The 8,374-nt window shown below is 42.2% G+C and overlaps 1 pseudogene; it reads left to right on the forward strand.

Annotated features, from left to right (window-relative positions):
- The first annotated feature begins 2,700 nt into the window (after positions 1 to 2,700).
- On the forward strand, positions 2,701 to 3,139 carry LOC138807082 (oligosaccharyltransferase complex subunit OSTC-like; annotated as a pseudogene).
- The last annotated feature ends 5,235 nt before the right edge of the window (positions 3,140 to 8,374 follow it).

Genomic DNA, 8,374 nt, shown 5'->3' on the forward strand with positions numbered 1-8,374 from the left:
AGGAGACATGACTTTGAAGCATGGTTTTGCTTTTAGATATCTTCTCTTACTGCCCCCCGCCCCCCTGCTACCCCAACAAAGAATTTATTGTAAGCCAGGTACTGAGGCTCACGCCTGTAGTCCTAGCTACTCAGATGATCAAGGTCTGAGGATCACGGTTTGAAGCCAGCCTGGGCAGGAAAGTCCATGAGACTCTTACCTCCAATTAACTATCAAAAAAGCCAAAAGGGGAGCTGTGCGCTCAAGTAGTAGAGCATCAGCCTTGAGGTAAAATGCTAAGGGACAGTGTCCAGGCCCTAAGTTCAAGCCACAGAACTGGCACACATACATACAAAAGAATTTATTATAAAATACTATAATGTTCTCATTCTAGAAAAAAAGAGCTATTTCTTACTAACTGAAAAAGACATGCAGTATTTATAACCAGGAATATGCTCTCATGGTTTTGTGACATCATCTTGCAGCCTGATTTGCCCATAGGTCTCCAGTGTGGTCCAGACCTCGCTCCTATAACACCAATTGTCTATCTCTCTGTGCTAGTTGCATACCATCTGAAGTTCATTTCCATAGCAGTTATAATATCAAACAGGGAATGTTCCTAATTTTCCCCCACTCTGGGTGTCTTGATTATATTTGCCTCCTTTTACTTTCACATAGTTTAGAAACAACTTGGAAACTTCCACAAATCAATAACCCAAAACTGTGCTAAGACTTGAATTACAATTCCATTGCATCAACAGACCAATTTGTCAACAAATTAGTATCTTTATAACAGTGACTTCTTCATAAGCACAGTGTACCTTTCAATTAGGTCTCCTTCAAGACCGTTGCACCAAAATTTTGTAATTTTCTGCACAGATCTAATATACCGTGTTTTTTTATTTTTGTTTTTTGTTTTTTGTCAGTGGTGGGGCTTGAACTCTGTGCTTGGGTGCTGTTCTTGTACTTTTCAGCTCAAGGTGAGCGCCCTACTACTTGAGCCACAGAGCCACTTCCGGTTTTCTAGTGGTTTATTGGAGGTAAGAGTCTCACGGACTTTTGTGCCCAGGCTGGCTTTGAACCGTGATCCTCAGATTTCAGCCTCCTGAGTAGCTAGGATTGCAGGTGTGAGCCACCGGTGCCTGGCTCTCATATACCTTTTGATAGACAGGGTCTGGCTATTTTGCCCTGGCTAGCTTTGAATAATAATCCTCCTGCCTCAGCCTCCAAAGTAGCTGGGATTATAGACATAAGAGTCAGTGCTCAGCTAATCTTTTCATGAGATTCATTCCTAAGTATCTTGTATTTCTTGGTTGCAATTGAAGGTTATCTTGACTCTTACTATTATGCTTTTTAATTCTGTTTCAGTATATAAATCTTAATGAATAATAAAATATTTTATTTCTAGTGCTGTATCTTTATGTTATTTCAGGTTTTTTATGAAAAAACAAAATAATGAAAACATTGTTTCTTCCTTTTCAATTGTTACATCTTTCATTTCTTTTTCTTGTCTTATTGTTTTGGCAAGACAACTAAGCCAAATATAGTCAATAATAGAGGACATTCTTACTTTATTCTAGTCAAAAGTGAGTATCCAACACTCCCTAGTTTAAAATAATATATAATATAGGTTGATAACTTGATTTATGTTAGCAGGTTATGGTATTCCCCTTTTAATTCTAGGTTTTGTTTGCTTTAATAAAAATCTGAGATTTAATTTTTCAAATAACTTTTTTGGCCTCTACTGAGGTAATCATATGCTTGTTCTTTTATTAGTGTGAGTAATGAAACTTCAGACTTTCTTAAACTAAATTGCTGTTGAATTTCAAGAATTAATGTTCTATTATTTCACATACTATTACTTAATAAATCTCATGTAGGGTGACTGGCAAACAGCTTGAATTAGCCTACCATTCCCTTCTGTGCTCTCCTCAGTTACTCTGGCCTTGTGGAATAATGAAAGTCTGTAGAACTCCTTGGAAAACTTTGGTATTTGTTTGTAAGGAGGTTTCTGATGGCCTATATTATAAGTTGAAGAGTGAGTTTCTTTTCTTTATTCTATTAGAAAATGTCATGTTTCCTACTTTTGCTATCAGTTCTTCATATTTTCCTGTAAGTTCTGGAACAGTAATCATCTAGTGTGTTTCAAACATTTTCTCTTCTTCGGGCTCTCTATTCTGTCCTTTGGGGACTCCATAGAGCTCCGTGTTAGACTTTCTCATTTTATCCTTCATGTCTTTTATTGATTTTGTAGTCTTCCCCCCCGCTTTTATCATTCTGTATTGTGTTTTAGGTGATTACTGTGATATACCTTCCAGTTTAATCAATCTATTCATCTGTCTAGTTTTTTGTCTAGCTGTCCTTTGGAGGACTTTTTTTTTCAATTTAACAAAGAAACATATTTTCCTTTTTAATTCTAAGACTGAGATGCAAATTCAGCAAATTCTGAAGTCTTTGCTCATTAGCCATTCCTCTACCATCTGAGCCACACCTCCAACCCCAAAATACTTTTTAAGATTATCCATTTTAAGTCTATTTGTTTCTGATCATCTTTTCTGTGATTTTCATCTGTGATATGACATCTTTCTCCTTTTCAACCACTTCACATGTGTTCTGCACTTGGTGTCTGCTTTGCATGAGAAGACTTCTCAGACTACTTGGTCCGTGGTGATGCTCAAGGTCAAGAAGCAATGACCTCCAGCTGGTCCTGCTGCCACCAACATGGAAACCTTGTACCAGGTCCTGTTCTTGGTGCTCGAATGTCCCAACCTGAAGCTGAAGAAGCTGCCCTGGGTACACATGCGGTCGGCCATGATGGTGTATACACTGGTGGTCATGCCTACTTCCTCATTACCGGAGGAATAATGTATGATGTTATTGTTGGACCTCCAAGTATTGGCTCCATGACTGATGAACATGGACACCAGAGGCCAGTAGCCTTCTTGGTCTACAGAGTAAATAGACAGTACATTATGGAAGGCCTCACATCCAGCTTCCTGTTTACAATGGGCACTTTAGGTTTTATAATCCTGGACCAATCCAATGCACCAAACTCAATAGATTTCTTCTGTTATTCATTGGATTTGTCTGTGTCCTGTTGAGCTTTTTCATGGCGCTAGTATTCATAAGAATGAAACTGCCAGGTTATCTGATGGGATAGAGGGTCTTTTGAGAAGAAATCAGTGAACTCTGGACTTACTCCTGTGAATGAAATTTGAAAGTTTGTACCAATCCTCTATGAAACGTGGAAAAGAACAAAGAACAGCAGGAAAATAAGCCTGAATGAAAACCTCGGAAGCCCATTAAAGCCCAGACTAGAATTTCTTGGTATCAGAGACAAGTTTATAGCGGTATTTTTTCACTGCTGACTATTCTGATATCCCAACCATGTCAAGTGGCATTTTCTTAGTTTTTCATTTCTTAAGGGAAAAAATACTCCACTTCTCAAACTATAATATTGAATAAAGTGATGATTTTTTACAAAAAAAAAACAACCCTGAGTTTGCAACCATGCATCAGAAGCTGGACTAATGGCCTCCCACTACAGCAGGCAGTCTCCTAGCTCCAATTCACATTTTTAGATTAAGGGTTTCTAGGGGCTGGGAAGGTGGCTCAGTGGTAGAGCGCTTGCCTTGCATGCCTGAGGCCCTGGGTTCGATTCCTCAGCACCACATAAGCAAAAAGAAAAAAGCCAGAAGCAGTGCTGTGGCTCAAGTGGTAGAGTGCTAGCCTTGAGCTGAAGAGGGACAGAGCCCAGGCTCAGAGTTGAAGCCCCACGACTGAACCAAAAAAAAAAAAAAAAAGATTAAGGGTTTCTAGAGTTTGTTCTTCTTCACTCAAGTTTTTGGCTACTTGCTTGAACTCATCATACACTTGGATTCATGTGTCTCAGTACAAATAAATCACACTTGAGTGCTAGCTATTTTTTCTTTCTTTTTTTTTGGGGGGGGGGTCTGGTCGTGGGGCCTGAACTCTGAGCCTGGGCACTGTCCCTCAGCTCTTCAGCTCAAGGCTAGTGCTCTACCACTTGAGCCACAGTGCCACTTCCGGCTTTTTTCTTTTTTGCTTATGTGGTGCTGAGGAATAGAACCCAAGGCCTCATGCATGCAAGGCAAGTGCTCTACCACTGAGCCAACTTCCCAGCCCCCTAGCTATTTTTTCTAAGTTACAGTATTTATGCTTTTATTTTTCATCAGTCTTTGTGTGGTGTGTGTGTGTGTGTGTGTGTGTGTGTGTGTGTGTGTGTGTGTGTGTGTGTGTACACGTGTGCAAGCATGCACGTGCACTGATACTGGGGTTTGAACTCAGTGCCTGAGTGCTGTCCCTTAGTTTTTTTCACTTAAGGCTAGCACTCTACCACTTGAGCCACAGCTCCACTCCTTGTTTTTGGTGGTTAGTTGGAAATAAGAGTCTCATGCGAGCTGGGAATGTAACTTAGTGGTAGAGTTCTTGTCTAGCATGCGTGAAGCCCTGGTTCAATTTCTCAGTATCACATAAACAGAAAAAGCTGGAAGTGGTATTGTATGGCTCAAGTGGTAGAGTGCTAGCCTTTAGCAAAAGAAGCTCAGGGACAGTGCCCAGGCCTTGAGTTAAAGCCTGAGGACTGGGAAAGAAAGAAAGAAAGAAAGAAAGAAAGAAAGAAAGAAAGAAAGAAAGAAAGAAAGAAAGAAAGAAAGAAAGAAAGAAAGAAAGAAAGAAAGAAAGAAAGAAAGAAAGAAAGAAAGAAAGAAAGAGAGGGGGAGGGAGGGAGGGAGGGAGGGAGGAAGGAAGGAAGGAAGGAAGGAAGGAAGGAAGGAAGGAAGGAAGGAAGGAAGAGAAGAAAAGAAAAAAAAAGAGTCTTATGGTCTTTCTTGCTGGGCTGGCTTGAAACTGTGATCCCCAGATTTCAGTCTCCTGAATAGCCAGGATTACAGAGGTGAGCCACTATTTCCTTCATACAGAATGATATATTTTTATGTATATTTAGTGACAACAAGCTGTGGTCTGGCTATGGGTTGAGCGTGTCCTCCTGGAACATACGCTGACAGTTTGGTCCTTCAGTATGGCCATGTTGGGAGCTGGCAGAACCCTTAGGGGTGGGGCATTGTCTTCAGAGAAGGGTTAATATAGTTCTTGTGGAACCTCAGCTCTTGAGAGAGGGGTTGACATAAAAGAGCAAGACTGGCTCTTGTGCTGTCTCTGGCTTCTTCTGGTCTCCATGTGATCTCTCTCATGACACACCCATGATGCCATGGGCGTGATGAGCTTACACCAGGCTGTGGGGTCTCATCCTCTGAACTGGTGAGCCAAATACAATGCACCTGTCAAGTTTCCCAGCCCAGATGTTTTGCTCTATCAGTAGAAAATATATTCATATACAACATTAAAAAAAAAATAATAGCACGGGCCTGTCTCTGTGGAACACTGAGACAGAAGGTAAACATTGTTAGAGCACTGTTAAACATTGTTAAAACACCATTACTGGCAAGCCTTTAAGTACATTTCTAGAACATTATATTTTTCCTTTAAATGTGTTGAGATGATGGGGGTTGGGGAGACTTAATTCTTCAACTGACATCTGTTATACCCTCTTCCAGGGTCTCAGCGTGAGCAAAGGTGGTAGGACTGTTCTCATGACAATACCCAAAATATGGCTTGCAGTGTTCCAGAAATAGGAGTTCAAAGACTTGAGAGCCCAAAACAAAACCGACCATCACAACTGCCACTTTCACAAGGGAGCTGGGGAAGGTCAGAGGGACCCATTAGTAGACCTACAATTGGTCCAAACTCAATCCTTCATTTGCATAACAGTGTATCATAACTGGTGGAAACAGGAGGGGACTGCTGTGATTGGTGCAGACACCTTTGTACCTCCCTCCTCTTCTGGCTCTATAATAGGCAGGCTTTTCGATTCACTTGGGGAGCAGTTGGGAGTCATTCTCCTTGCTGCTCTTCTGGTCTTATAACATCAGGTCCCAGGAAAGTTTTTCAAGTTGTCTTGCCTACCTTTGCGAAGTGTTAACATGAAGAAAAAGCAGCAGATGTGGTGGTGGTAGAGCAGAAGCCATCCAGGCATCAGGGTGGCAGTAAGGCCAGAAAGCTGAGAGGTCTCCGAGAAAACTGACTGGGGGGAGAGGGGGAGGATGGGAAGGGGATTGGCAGGCCCTTCCCACTACCAAGAGCCATCTTACCTGTCAAAGACCCCAGGGCTGACTGCCACTACCCACTGCTGTTCTCTCTACCACCTGCAAGGGCCTGGAATAACTAGCGTTGCTTCTCATCTACCCACAAGTGCTAACTGGGTGGAGCAAAAGAACCCAGCCAGCTGGTTGGTGCCATGCCAAGCCCGGTCTATGAAGGAGATGAGAGCGTCACCATGGCACCCACCTGAAGCCTCTTGCTTCTCAGCATCATGAAAACTCCATGGGATTTTTCGTCTGGGCAAATATACAAACATTCTTTATTGCTATGGAGTTTGAGCAAAATGATACTGTTTGAAGCAAAAGCAAATTCCCTGGCATCAGCAGTCCAGTGTAAATGTTTTACCTATCCATATTGATAGACAATCAGCTCAAGTCTCCAACCTAGGGCCACTCCACACCAAGACAGGTTAGGTAGGACAGCTTTTGTGTTCCAAGGTGACAGGAACACCTCTTAGGCATGTGACCACATTATCATGATCACAAATTGGAATAAATTGGGGATGACCCACTGATAGGCATTAATAGTTCCATTAATAGGGCATCAGTTATATAAACGATAGTACTTAATATAAAATACCCTACAGTGGCTAATGGCAATTATAGAAATATACATTATATATATATAGAGAGAGAGCAAAACAATGTGTGTGTGTGTGTGTATGTATGTCTGTGTGTGTGTGTATTTCTATGTGAGTGTGTGTTAAAGACCAATGACAGGGCTAGAGAAAAAGCCTGTGTGTATGTGCTGGTACTGGGGTTTGGCTTTTTTCACTCCAGGCTGGTATTCTACCACTTGGGGCACACTTCTGCTTCTAGCTCTTTGCTAGTTAATTAGAGATAAGAATGTTTCTTTTTTTTTTTTTTTTTTTCCTGCCAAGGCTTAGCTTCAAACTACAGTCTTCCAAATGTAAGCCTCTTGATTAGCTTAGGATTACAGATGTGAGCCACCAGCACCCAGCTAGCATATTGTCTTAATGTTCAACAACATTGTGGCATGTGGCAGAGATACATTGCTTTTTAAAGTTAAATAGCACACCACTTTACAAAAATACATATACAGGGCTGGGAAGGTGGCTCAGTGGTAGAGCGCTTACCTTGCATGCATGAGGCCCTGGGTTCAATTCCTCAGCACCACATAAGCAGGGAAAAAAAGCTGGAAGTGGCGCTGTGGCTCAAGTGGTAAAGCGCTAGCCTTGAGCTTTAGAGCTTAGGGACAGCGCCCAGGCCCAGAGTTTAGGCCCCACAACCAACAACAACTACACACACACACACACACACACACACACACACACACACATTTGGGATATACATTTGGGCCTTTTCCACCTTCTGAGTTGTGGCAAATCTTGCTATAAGCCTTGGTGCACAATTATCTGTCCAGATTCCTCATTTCAATTATTTTGCACGTCCACCCACTTACAATTCATGTTTAAATGCTTTGATGGAAGAATGAGTTAGAACCTCTTTCACAGGCTCTGTGTGAGCAAATCCTCAGACAACCTCGCTCAGTCTCTGTAAAAGCCCCTTCAAAGTTTCTCTCTTCCTTTTGTTACATGAACCCTGTGGTGAACATATCTCCACCTGAGCTGCTGTTATGTTTGCCCACCCTTGGCCATCTCCAGACAGAAATGTTTTTTTTATCAAACTGTTCCACTCAGTCCTCAAGTTCATGTCCAAGGCTACCTTTTTCATGAAGCTTTCTCCTGGCTCAGTTGGGAGTCATGGCTCCTATCTGAGCTCTGAAGTCCTTGTTTCTCCCAAGCGCTGAGTTTGTCCAGACCCACCTTTGCTCTTCTTCTGCTTCCAAGCAGGCTGCTGGCAGCCATTTCATCTTCCGCCGGCTTCACACACGGCACTACACGTTAAGCCTCCTGCCCCCAGAAAGCTCTGCTTGTGGGAAAGTTTGTTTTGCTTCTGTTTGTGTCCTTTTCCTTACATCTAATAAATAGAATTTGAAGTTATTGGACAGCTTCTGTCCCTAAATCACCCTCTTGTCACAGCTGCAATGGTTTCAAGGCTACCCTGTAGCTTTTGGAGGAACTTGCCCTGGCCGTCAATCTGCTTGCCATTACATTTCTCCTGGCAATAAGCATAGCTCTGGAAGATGTGGAAAACCTTCTGTGGGGGCCATCTTGATCTCCCACATTAGAATCCAACCTAGGAACAATCTCTACTGCTCCCTCCAGCTGTTGAGCTTCAAGACACTTCTGCAG

Source organism: Dipodomys merriami, unplaced genomic scaffold (genome assembly GCF_024711535.1).
Source record: "Dipodomys merriami isolate MVZ:Mamm:240054 unplaced genomic scaffold, mDipMer1.0.p SCAF_41, whole genome shotgun sequence".
Taxonomy (NCBI): Eukaryota; Metazoa; Chordata; class Mammalia; order Rodentia; family Heteromyidae; genus Dipodomys; species Dipodomys merriami.